The following is a 13,421-nucleotide window of genomic DNA, read 5'->3' as shown; positions in this document are numbered from 1 at the left end:
CCACACCTGCCCGTCCCTGCGGTGCCTGGTCCTTCCACAGATGATGCCCCCCCCCCCGGTCGACAAACCTTGAGGTTCCTTAGTGCAGGCAAGGTAGGGGTGGACGCGGTCCCCTACGTCCACCCTTGGACTTGAGAAATGGACTGGCCTTTTGCCTTTGTACATAGTATCTTTTACATTAATTTATTTTTGGGGCTGAATAAAGCCTTTTCTTTTACTTTCAACACTATTGCATTTCAGGTACTTGATGTTGGTGATGAGGCTCCGGGAGTTGGTGTTCTGGTAATGTGTTAGGGTTCTGAGAAATGTTTTTGTATGATGGGCATGAGGTGGACCATGGTATCTGTGTGCCATCACAATGTTTCTGCAAAGAATCATTGGTAGTGTGTGTTCATTTAGTTTGGACACATTGTCCCAAGGAGTGTTCCTTCCTCTGTGGCACCTGACATCTTCCCTGCAAACAGTTGCACAATTGTTCTGCTGACCTGTGTCCACATTTCCTTTGTTGGTGACGGATCCCTTCAACAATGGCCATGCCTGCTCACCGATGTCTCCTGCTGAATCGTCTGTGCCATCCTTGCTAGTCACTGTACTTGTGTTTTGGGTATGTAGGAATGCCTTCAGGGACAAATTGGCCCTTTTCAGCACTATGCATGTGTGTAATCACGGCCTACCACACAAGGGGTACTTGTTATGCAGGGTATTTGGGCACCTGACTCGCAATTGTAGGCATTGTATCTGGTGGAATTGAACCCTATTCCTTCCATGAGAGACAACATCTTGGTGGCTGGACCAGCACCTGTACATTCCTTACACTCCTGGGATGTGCGTGACAGTGTGTGTTAACTTTGGCTATCTTAGTTTTGTATGCAGTTACATGACTATACAGTCTGTTGACATGAAATCAGGGTGTGTATTGTGCTGCATCCGCCATGGGTGGGTATGCATGTGTTATATGTCCTCACACCCACATGTGGTATGTCATGCAGTATGTGACAGACATCCATCGTCCTGGGAGTGGGACCCTGCTGTCAGTGATGTGTTGTAGTAGCACTAAAATCATAGTCCAAAGTAAGGGGTACGTCCATACCACCACGTAGGTGTATTCATCGGATGATGATGTACACCCCCCCATATCTCTGACCACTGCTGGTAGTCATATGCACCCACCCCTCATATTGCAGGCCACTGCTAGGAGTCATATGCACCCACCACTCATATCTCTGTCCACTGCTGGTAGTCATATGCACCCATCCCTCATATGTCTGGACACTGCTAGGAGTCATATGCACACACCCCTCATATCTCTGTCCACTGCTGGTAGTCATATGCACCCACCCCTCATATGACTGGACACTGCTAGGAGTCATATGCACCCACCCCTCATATTGCAGGCCACTGCTGGGAGTCATATGCACCCACCCCTCATATGTCTGGACACTGCTAGTAGTCATATGCACCCACCCCTCTTATCTCTGACCACTGCTGGTAGTCATATGCACCCACCCCTCCTATCTCTGTCCACTGCTGGTAGTCATATGCACCCACCCCTCATATGTGTGGACACTGATAGTAGTCATATGCACCCACCCCTCATATTGCAGGCCACTGCTGGGAGTCATATGCACCCACCCCTCATATCTCTGTCCACTGCTAGGAGTCATATGCACCCACCCCTCATATGTGTGGACACTGCTGGTAGTCATATGCACCCACCCTTCATATTGCAGGCCACTGCTGGGAGTCATATGCACCCACCCCTCATATGTCTGGACACTGCTAGGAGTCATATGCACCCACCCCTCATATCTCTGACCACTGCTGGTAGTCATATGCTCCCACCCCTCTTATGTGTGGACACGGCTGGTAGTCATATGCACCCACCCCTCATATTGCAGTCCACTGCTAGGAGTCATATGCACCCACCCCTCATATGTCTGGACACTGCTAGGAGTCATATGCACCCACCCCTCATATCTCTGTCCACTGCTGGTAGTCATATGCACCCACCCCTCATATGTCTGGACACTGCTAGGAGTTATATGTACCCACCTCTCATATCTCTGTCCACTGCTAGGAGTCATATGCACCCATCCCTCATATGTCTGGACACTGCTAGGAGTCACATGCACCCACCCCTCATATCTCTGTCCACTGCTGGTAGTCATATGCACCCACCCCTCATATGTCTGGACACTGCTAGGAGTCATATGCACCAACCCCTCATATTGCAGGCCACTGCTGGGAGTCATATGCACCCACCCCTCATATCTCTGTCCACTGCTGGTAGTCATATGCACCCACCCCTCATATGTCTGGACACTGCTAGGAGTCATATGCACCCATCCCTCATATTGCAGGCCACTGCTGGTAGTCATATGCACCCACCCCTCTAATGTGTGGACACTGCTGGTAGTCATATGCACCCACCCCTCATATTGCAGGCCACTGCTAGGAGTCATATGCACCCACCCCTCATATTGCAGGCCACTGCTAGGAGTCATATGCACCCACCCCTCATTTGTGTGGACACTGCTGGTAGTCATATGCACCCACCCCTCATATTGCAGGCCACTGCTGGTAGTCATATGCACCCACCCCTCATATTGCAGGACACTGCTGGTAGTCATATGCACCCACCCCTCATATTGCAGGCCACTGCTAGGAGTCATATGCACCCACCCCTCATGGCCTGGACCTACACACACCAATATGAAGGTAACATGCTGGGCCAGTCCTCTAAGCCCACATTCCTGGTGTGTGTACGCCTCGTATCCCAAATGTACTGGTGCCGTAACGGGGTACGTGTGACACGCACTGTACCCACGCATTCATTCCGTGTGTACGGTCCGTATCACTGTTCTACTGTGTCATAGGGGTACGTGTAACACGCACCGTACCCACTCATTCATTGCGTGTGTACGGTCCGTATCACTGTTCTACTGTGTCGTAGGGGTACTTGTGACACACACCGTACCCACGCATTCATTGCGTGTGTACGGTCCGTATCTCTGTTCTAATGGTGACATAGGGGTACGTGTGGTACGCACCGTACCCACGCATTCATTGCATGTGTCGGTCCGTATCACTGTTCTAATGGTGCCGTAGGGGTACGTGTGGTACGCACTGTACCCACGCATTCATTGCGTGTGTACGGTCTGTATCACTGTTCTAATGGTGCCATAGGGGTACGTGTGCAACACACTTCTGTTGTTGCGGTACGCAGGTGTTGCTGGCCACGCCCCCCCCCAAGTGACCAGACCCTGGGGGTAATGTATGGCCTCCATATTATAGGCTTGGCTTTGAGTATGGGGTTTGTTTCCTGCCCCTCACCCCCACCCTGGCCCCTGGGTGTTGTTCTCACCTTCTGTGGAGTGTGCGTCGGGTCCGGTGCACCAGGTCGTAGGCTAGGAGGACCGGGATGACAAGTACGATGGGGTTCATGGCGTGTACGTCGCGTACAGGGGCTCCGTTGCATAGCGGTCCGCGTCGGACTCTGCTTTTCCGGCTGTGTTTGACTCCCCTAAAAAAAGAGCCGTACGGAGTGACGTAGGGACGAATCGTACTTGCTGGGCCGGAAACTGCTGCCTGAATACGTCCGGACGTTGCGTACAAGCTGTTCCGGATCAGAATCGTAGGTATTTTTTCCACGTTTGGTCTTTTGTATGATTCGTACGGAAATAGGCTTTCTGTACGAATCGTACTTCCCAGGTTGTAGGGCCAGTTTACCGGGTACAAGTCGTACGGAGAAAACGCTCTGTACGACGATTCGTAGGGCCTTTTTCCAGGATCGGAATCGGCCCCTAAATGTATTTGTTATATTTGTTAAAATGTATATTAAATCTGATTTATTTTTTTAAGTTAATTTTATTATTTAATATAATTAATATTATTTTTTATACATATATTAAAATCGATATTTTGTACAACTATATTTTTTACATCAATATTTTTTCTCAATATTTTTGTACTTACCATTATAAATATAGGATGTCGATATTTTTGACATCAATATTTATAACTTGATATTCGTGTATGGGGATAATTTGGGGGTCGATATTCTATCAGTGAACCGGTGACCAGTAGTCTAGGTTCTTCCCTGTGTATCATCACCCTTAGATATTTGAGAGAATATGGCACTGAGAGTCACAGACTATTACTTCTGATGAAAAGGTTATCTTTAAAAAACTGTTTACGTTACACCCTTTTCTCAGCACATGCATGATTTTAATGATCTGGTAGGAGTTTCGCTAGGCCAGGAATCATAGATAGTGTCTGATTTCAAAGCGGTAGAGCTGCTAGCAGCATACAGCTCCACACAAGGCTCCTCTGCCAACTTGTAAACTGCTGTTGAGTTTCACCACTTTCTGAGAAGTAGAGGGAGTATGCCGGTGACTCCTCCCACATAGGTAAATATAGAACTCTAAGAAACATTGAAATCTGAAGTATTTGCGAGACTGTTTTATTAAGGTACATTAATGTTCAAGCCAGGTTCACAGGAGACAAGAAGGTATGTAAAAATAAATATAGTGTTAGAAGATTAACAGGAGTACATAGACCCGAGAGCTATCACCCAGAACCTCTCATAACTACCACTGGTAACAGTACCATGGAATGTGGAATATGGAACAATCACTCAAAAATGACCAATGATAAGAGGATGTCTCAAGGACAGAGCGAGATATACAATTGCTATCGACTTGGCATATTTACGGTTGTTTCACGCAAGGCAGCATGAAAAGTTGCTGCTCTGTGTTGTGTGAAATGGAGAGAGCATAAATCGCCTGCGATATGGTGTGCTTCTACTCCCTCCCATTGCTGGCGGACTGTGAGCTGCCTAGCGCCAATGCAGACACCCTTGCTCCTTGGTGCAGAGGTGTCTGTGTTACAGGCAGGTTTTTTTTTTTTGCAGGAAGGGATACCTTCCTGCAAAAAAACAATCATTAGAGGAAATTTTCTTTTTTTCTATGTGTGATGCAGAATGCAACATGTATAGAAAGAAGAAGTAACAAGGAGAAATAAAGATATTTGTCTTGTTACGCCTCTCTATGGTAGATGCACATTTTCAGACTGCCCATGCTCAACCCATCGAACGCCTACCACTATGAAATGTAATGCAGCACAGTGCAAGCCACTACATTTCATTACATTTCTTTGCAAAGTCACACAAGGTGGTGCAAATTGCTCCCTGCATGGCTTTGTAAATCTAACTGAAGCATTTAACACAAAGACTCTGGGCATAATTACGAGTATGGCAGCCCTAGGACCGCCGTACTCGCCATGGCGGTCCAACTACAGCCACTACTGTGGGTCCGCCTGCAGTATTAGGAGTGTGACAGTCGGATCGCCATAGGACTGCTGCGTCCTCCAGGATCCAGGATTCCGCAGTTGTGGCGACTCAGTAAAACAAAGGATTATGCTGGCAGGGCCGCTGAGCACTGCCGAGCATATTCCAAGTTACTTTTCCACCACCCATTTCATGGCGGGGAGCCTGCCATAAAAAGGTTTGCAGAGATGCAACTATGGGTAGCCTAACAGAGCTCCATGCCTATTAGTTTAAGGGTGGATGCGGGGGCACATGTTGTGTCCCCTTGGAATTGCACCCCATTTCTTTCATGGTGTGGCATGCACGACATAGTGCATGCGACACTGTGCAGAAATGTTCTGCAGGCTCTGTCACAGAGGCGGTCTGCTGTTAAGGCTCTCCTATGAACCTGGTATTCACTTAGGAGTAGCTGTTCCTAAAGTAGAGAGAGTAGCAACCTATTCTGGTTGACGAAGAGGTTTTTAAGAGTAGCCTATCTCAAATAGAGTTGGGTTATCTGGGATGATGGGGAATTCCACCTTTTGAATATAGTGCCCTCACAAACCCTTGCGAATGTCATGCTTCGTCATCAGGCGTTGCTCCTCGTGGGGGTGGCACTGCTGTCCTCCAGGGCCCCGTGAGAGGGTTCTTTATCAGAGATCTTTTAAGGAGACGCCGCAGTTGTGCATGTGGGTGTGTGGGCTTCGGACAGTGAGTGAGAGAGTGATTTAAAATTACCAGACGGTACCCAGAACTTAGTTTTATTCAGGGGGTCCGGATAATAAGGTTAAAAACAAGACCGATGTGGAGCTCCTCTTAGAAACAAATATGGAGTGGGGGATAAATGTCTTCTCGATGCTCTCAGAATCCGTGTGGGTGTGTGATAAAAGGAAAATGGGGTCAACATGTTTCGCACTTCGTATTGGTCCATAGGGGATCTAGGGGTGCTTCGTCAGGACCGTGAAGTGAAAAAATATAAGAGAAAGTGGGCAGGGATCCGGGGGGCCAAACACAGCTGCCGCCATGAGAACTCTGTAACACTACCTGCCCGACCAGGATTCAACTCAGAATCCAGCGGGTACGCCACAGGCTTAGCAGTCCTTCTGCACCCACAGCTGTGGCAGTTTTGCCGGAGGACTTCGAAATTTGTAATAAGGCCCTTAGTAAATCTGGGACAAAATATACATGCAAAACACTTAAACATACACGAAAATAACAGATAATTGAAATGGACAACTGATATTCTAATAAAACAGTATGGTTTTGTCCTGTTTTTGGTTTACTACACTACAACTCCTTTTTTTTATAAAAACCAATGGGTGCTGACGGTCTCTCAGTCTCAGTAGGACAAGCCAAATTTTCAGTGAGAGGAGGAATCTCGAGCATTCAGAAAATTGGAACTTGCTTGTACGTGCCAAATGTGTACTTAGCATTTTCTAAGAAAATGCCAGCCCAGCTTAACAGTGCTGAAATGACCCAGGAGAATTTTATTAAATCTGTGTTTCACTGCAGCATGTCATGCAGTTAAACTGGCAAAGTAAGGGCAGCTTATGTACCATGGATGGAATAAATTATAACTTCTTTCCAGTGTAATAAATAGAACACTTCGAACAGTAAGCCTGTACTTAAACAATTCTAGCACCACGATGAAAGCTTTGGCTGCCATTTTTGCGTGCAACAGTATTTCATACTTGGGCAGTTTGATGAATTCATTTTAGAAGTCCTAGAACAAACAATCTAAAATGCTGTATGGTGAACAAGGAAAAATTCAATAAGAACAACAATTTCTTTTTTTTTTTTGGAAACACGATTTTTATTGAGTTTTCAAGCAGCATAATAAATGCGATACATCTTCCAAGCAATTGGGCGCTAAGAATGAAAAGGTATCAAACATGAATACACATATTATTTCCAAAATGTAAATGACAATGTGGACATTCGTATCCAAGAACACATATCAAGAAAATGTCACGTTATCTAAGGAGCAAAAAAATACGTCACGGACATGCCATTGATTTAGCGAGATATCCGAGTCTTAGCAGATTCATAAGTATCTGACAAACTAAACTTTATAAACTTAATATGAAAACTTAGAACAACCCCCCACCCCCCAGTTCCTGGTCCATTAACTTATACCGTGTGACGAATAAAGATTGTATCCACACAGTAAATAATAGATTGTTTCAAAGCATACATATATTACAAGAAAAGACAAAATGCGGCTGACCACGGTTCAGCACATCAATTCCTAGGTAAGGATAAGCAATTAGAAAGTCTGTGCAACTGCTTCCAGAGTTCGCCGCACTTTCACTCCACTGGAAACCAGATAAGCAAATTTGTACAAGAGGGAAGGTACACCAGAACAAAGTCAGTAAACTCCATGTGTATCCGAAATATCTTTTTATTGTAGTTGAAGTTAAAGATTGGACATCAACCAATGTGTTTTGTTCCACAGCTGGAACTTCATCAAGGCTTAACTATTTTAATCATGACCTGATCAGCCTGTATACTTGAGTTAATGTACTCCAAGGTCAAGCCAAATAAAGACAAACCTAAGATCGCTAGCAGTAAATGTAGTGTGCTTATAAGTTCTGTAGTGTCCTGCAGTCGTCCAAACTCATATATTCGCGGTGGTGGCCCAAATGGTGGCCCGAGTCTGCAAGCAATAAATATGTTTGTACTTGAAAGTCCGGATGAGGGATCACTGTGGCTGGCGTCTAATCTGACCAGGTTACTGGCCGCTACATTGGCCACCAGAAATATGGGACGCTGAGGGATATATTCTATTTCGTTACTGCGTTACATTTGATGTGGAGGACTCGGGGCATCACTTGGGCCACCACCATGATTCTATAAGGTTGGATGGTTGCAGTACACTAAAGAATCTACAGACATATTTATAGCTTGCAGACTCGGGCCACCATTTGGGCCCCCACCGCGAATATATGAGTTTGGACGATTGCGGGACACTACAGAACTTATAAGCACACTACATTTATTGCTAGCGATCTTACGATTGTCTTTATTTGGTTTGACCTTGGAGTACATTAACTCAAGTATACAGGCTGATCGGACCGTGATTAAAATAGTTAAGCCCTGATGAAGTTCCAGCTGTGGAACGAAACGCGTTGGCCGATGTCCAATTTTTAACTTCAACTACAATAAAAATATATTTCGGATACACTTGGAGTTTACTGACTTTGTTCTGGTGCACCTTCCCTCTTGTTCAAAGCATACATATGTATAAGTCTCTAGGTCCTCAGAGAGATAATGGGGAACACATTATCAGGTTGCAGATAGTTCAGCTCTTGGGGATGTGGAATGTGGGGTTGGGCCGGGCCTGCTCTGCGATGTTGGTGGGGTTAGCATATCAATGGCTTTAAATGTTTCAAGCATATGGTCCCAATCTAGAGATATAGGGATCTGACATAGTCCTCTAAATTCCTCTTGTCTAATAAACGTACTCTCAGCAGTGCCCCAGCAGACCATTTCTATCTGCCATGAGAGAGGTGTAGGTGGGAAGCAGATTTCCACTGCATTGTGATGGCACGCTTTGCTATTAGCACAGCCAAGTCAGCAAGACTATATTGGACCTTCTGTCCCTTGGGTCGTTTATGCAGACCCAGCAGACAGCTTTCCACCGATGACCTCACAGTCGTACCAGTGACTTCCTGCACTTTGTATCCAACAGTTTGCCAGTATATGCGTAAACACGGGCACTCCCATAGCATGTGGAGTAGGTCTGCATCTTCTTCCTGACACCTAGGGCAGGTGAGTTGTATGTTAGGAAATATACAATTAAGGTTATGTGGTGTGAGGTATGCCCTATGTAAGATCATATACTGTATGTATTTGAATTTAGCATTGCGTGACACTTTCTTAGGAAATTCTAAAACAGAGGACCATTCCTTGACTGTCATTTCTCTTCCCAGCTCTAGCGTCCATTTAACCCTGAGTGGCAGTAACGATATCCCTGAGTGTGCTTGAATACCTCTGTATAGCCAGAGAGTGAGGTCACGTCCCCTTCCCATGAGATGTGTTGCGTATATTAGATCATGCTTAGGGGGTTCAATCCCGTCAGGGGACCACCAGCGTTTGATGTAGTGAGAGATAGCTGCGTGTAACAGAAAAAGTGTTGGGGGGACCCCCTGTGTACAGACAAAGTTATTGTGTTCTGCTAGTGTGCCCTCAGTGAATAATGCTCCAATTGTTGATACACCTTCCTGAACCCACAAGGATAAAGCCCTTTTCGAGATTAAACCAGTAGTAGTAGGTATCCCAAGCAAGGGAATGTTGGGGGAGTATGGGGGGGTGGGCTTTTGGTGTATTGGAGTGCCTTCTTCCAGTGTAATAATGCAGTTTTGAGCAAGGGAGGCTGTAGGTGGAATCCTAGTTTGTGGCAGGAGTAAATTATAAAGGAGACCCCGGTCAATAAACTGAGACGTGTAGCCAATTTCCTGAATGTGCCATCCCGCTAGCCAATAAGATAACCACTGCAGTTAGCTGGCCATACAATAAGCTCGGAAATCCAGGGCTCCAAGTCCTCCCTCCTCAGGTCATAGCTGTAACTTGGCAAGGCTGATCCTCCTACACCCCTTGCCCAATATAAGTTCTAACAGGAGTGTGTCTAGTGTACGAAACATTTGGGTCGGGATAGTGATCAGCAGCTTAGTGAAGAAATATAGGAGACGAGGAAGCATCACCATTTTAGAAATTGATACTCTACCCATCACCGACAGTGGCAGCGAGGTCCAGAAGGAGACCTGGCTTCGGAGTGATGTAATAGCCTTCAGCAAATTGTCATCTATAAGGTCCTGGGGGGTCTATATATTTGTATACCTAGATACTTAAATGTGTCTGGGGCAGTAGTTAATAATAAGTTACCAAAACGCACAGCTGCCGGGGTAGCCTGATATCGCATGTAAAAAGCATAGGATTCAGTTTCGTTAATAGCCAGTCCCGATATCTGTTCAAAGTGTTTAAATATGGCCAGGACAGGTTCCAGGTTGGTAGCAAGATCGTTTAGATATAAAATAATGTCATCTGCATATGCGGACACTAAGTGTATGGTGTTATTGAGTACAATCCCCTGGTCCATGGCCTCACTGCGAAGTTTAATCAGGAGGGGTTCTAATGCTAAAACAAACATCAACGGCGACAAGGGACATCCTTGACATGTACCACTGGTTATAGGATACGCTGAAGAGATATGAGAGCCAGTCCTGGCCCATGCTGTAGAAGTGGAATATAATAGTTCAACCCACTGCAAGTAACCTTTGGGGATACCAAACTTTTCCATGGAGGACCAACATATAGCTCCAATCAAGGGTATCAAACACCTGGTGCATATCGAGAGAAATGCACCCGATCGTACCAGATAGGTCTGTCGCAGCTTCCATTATATAATGGAGTTGTCTGATATTTAAGGACGTATTGCGGCCCGGTACAAAACCACATTGGTCAGTGTGGATGAGCTTTGGGAGGTAGGGAAGAGGCACCTGGCCAGGATTTTGCTCAGTATTTTGTACTCGTTGGATAGCAATGAAAGGGGGTGATACCCTGATATATCGCCTGGGTCTCTATTTGGCTTGGGGAGAGAGGCAACCAGAGCTTGCATGGTCGTCAAGTGAAGAGTATATTTTTCCTGTGCCGTTTTGTAGAGGCTTTCTAGACGCGGTGTGAGTTGTGCCACATATGTCACGTAGCACTCTGCAGGTAACCCATCCAGGTCGGGAGCTTTGTTTCTGGGAAGGTCTTTGATAACTGCCTTAATGTCAAGTTGAGTGATAGGGGCTTCCAATTCCGATTGATCATCTGCGGATAATGTGGGGAATGGGAGGTACCCGAAGAAGGCCATCAGGTGATCGGGGGAAGCCGCTGCTGGGGCGCTATACAGGTTGCTGTAATATGTACAGAACGCCATGTTGATGTCTGCTTGAGTAGAGACAACAGTACCATCCGGAAGGGAGATTTCAGTTATCGGGACTGGGGAGGGAATGTCCCGTATAAGACGGGCCAATAGGGTCCCTAATTCATATGCATCTTTATGACTATGCTGCATGTATGCGTTATAGTCTATTGGGCGAAGTCGCTCAAGAAGTTCTGCATGTTTAATTCTGGCTTCTTGTAGCTGCGCTTGCTGAGAGGGATTAGTAATAGCTGCGGTTTCCAAATTGTGGAGAGAGTTCTCTACTGCGGATAGGCTCTTGTGCGTTTCCTGCCGTAGCCCCTATTGCCGTGCCTCTGATCACTGTTTTAAATGCATCCCATTCAATTAAGCGGGAAGAGGCAGAATTGTCATTTTCTGTGAAGTAATTAGTAATGGCCGCGCCTAATATGTCTCTAAAAACCTGGTTCTCAAGAGATTGCGGCCAGAGAAGCCAAGTTGGGACCAGGGTGGGAACCTTCCCCCATCCCACGAGAATTTCAAGTGGGTTATGATCAGACAGAGTCTTCCCAAGGTAGGTAGACTCAACAATCTGGGACAGCAGGGGCAAAGAGCAAAATACTCTGTCTATCCTGGTGTGTAATTGGGATGGGTGGGAGTAGAATGAATATTCCCTGCTATTGGGATGTAGTATACGCCATGCATCCTGTATTGTCCAACCCACCACCCAAGCTTGTAGGAAGTCTGTGTTTTTGGTGGTTATAGCACCTCTGAGCGGGGGGTGAGAGCGATCCAAGCTGACATCCAAGACAGAGTTAAAGTCTCCACCAATAACCCAGGGGTATCCTACCCAATCCATTAATGATGAGTTTAAGTTACTGAAAAAATTATTCTGCTCATAATTGGGAGTATACACGCTACAGATAACTATTGGGACCCCATCTAGCTTACCCAACAAGATTACATAACGCCCCGCGGTGTCTATCCATTGTACTGTCAGCACAAAGGGAACCCCATTCCGAAACCAAACAAGTGAGCCCCTTGCAAAGGCTGAGTAAGAAGTATTAAAAATCTGTCCCTTCCATTTCTTGCACAGTTTACTGACTTCCAAATCAGTTAAATGTGTCTCCTGAATAAGAGCTATTTGGACTTTCCGTCTATTTAGCTGGGCAAAAATTCTGTGTCATTTGTGGACTGATCCCATGCCCCGCACATTTCATGTCAGTAGTTCATATTTTCCTAACCCCACCATATCGAACAAGTCAATATAGAGAATTTCCCAGGATACATAGGTGGATTACAAAATGGTAGATAAGACCAGATGGACCAGGAACCAATTAACTTCCCATGAACCATAACACCCAATACTAGGGCCAACAGACGTTGGTCCAAACCTATGTTACAACGTACTAATTCCAAACGGTTATACAAAGCAGTATCTGCAGGGGAGGGGTGGTACCTATTCATATCTTGTAGGAACCCGCACCCACAGAGCTACACACGTGCCGGGACCCTATGACAAGTTATATTGATCGGACACCGGGGGAGAAAAAAGAGTGTTAGATTATGCATACAGTGATATTATCATACTTCCCTCTATGAGGTCTGGATAAGGCCTTGAGTATGAGAGAGTCATATGGTCGAACCGCAGCGTCAGCCAAAGAGGTCCTTCACTATCTGCGGGGTAATCGTCGGGAACAGTGGATCATTGCTCTCAGAGTCCGACGGCAAAGTGTTATCATCTGACTGTTCCGGGGACGCCACTTGCACAGGGTCCCGCAGAGAGGCAGCCACCATCAGTGCCGATTCCTGCCCCAACAGGGCCTGTCCTGGTGTTGGTTTGGTAGAGGAGAGAGTTCACGATGCTCTGTTGTGACGGGAGCCAGGTCTATTCATCTGTGATTGAGCATGTCTCAACTGTTGATCAATATTGGCCAGAGTCTGTGCAGGTAGAGTAGCCTCAATCCAGGCATTTTCTGTCTCAGGGTCCTCAAAAAAGTAGGATTTCTGATTGTGGATAATTCTTAGCTGTGCAGGAAATAACAGGGCATACTGTAAGCCAAGGGCTTGAAGTTTCCATTTGAGTGGCTGGTAGGAGGCTCTATGACAAAGATAAAGAGAAATCCGGGTGTTTTCATATTGTATGGGAGCATTTTCACTGGCTTTCTGTAGCAGATGGTCACGGTCCCTATAGCTGAGAATACGAGCTATAAGTGGTCTGGGCGGTCT

This window comes from Triturus cristatus, chromosome 3_2, assembly GCF_964204655.1.
Source record: "Triturus cristatus chromosome 3_2, aTriCri1.1, whole genome shotgun sequence".
NCBI classification, from domain to species: domain Eukaryota; kingdom Metazoa; phylum Chordata; class Amphibia; order Caudata; family Salamandridae; genus Triturus; species Triturus cristatus.
Note: the sequence above shows the minus strand (reverse complement) of the source record.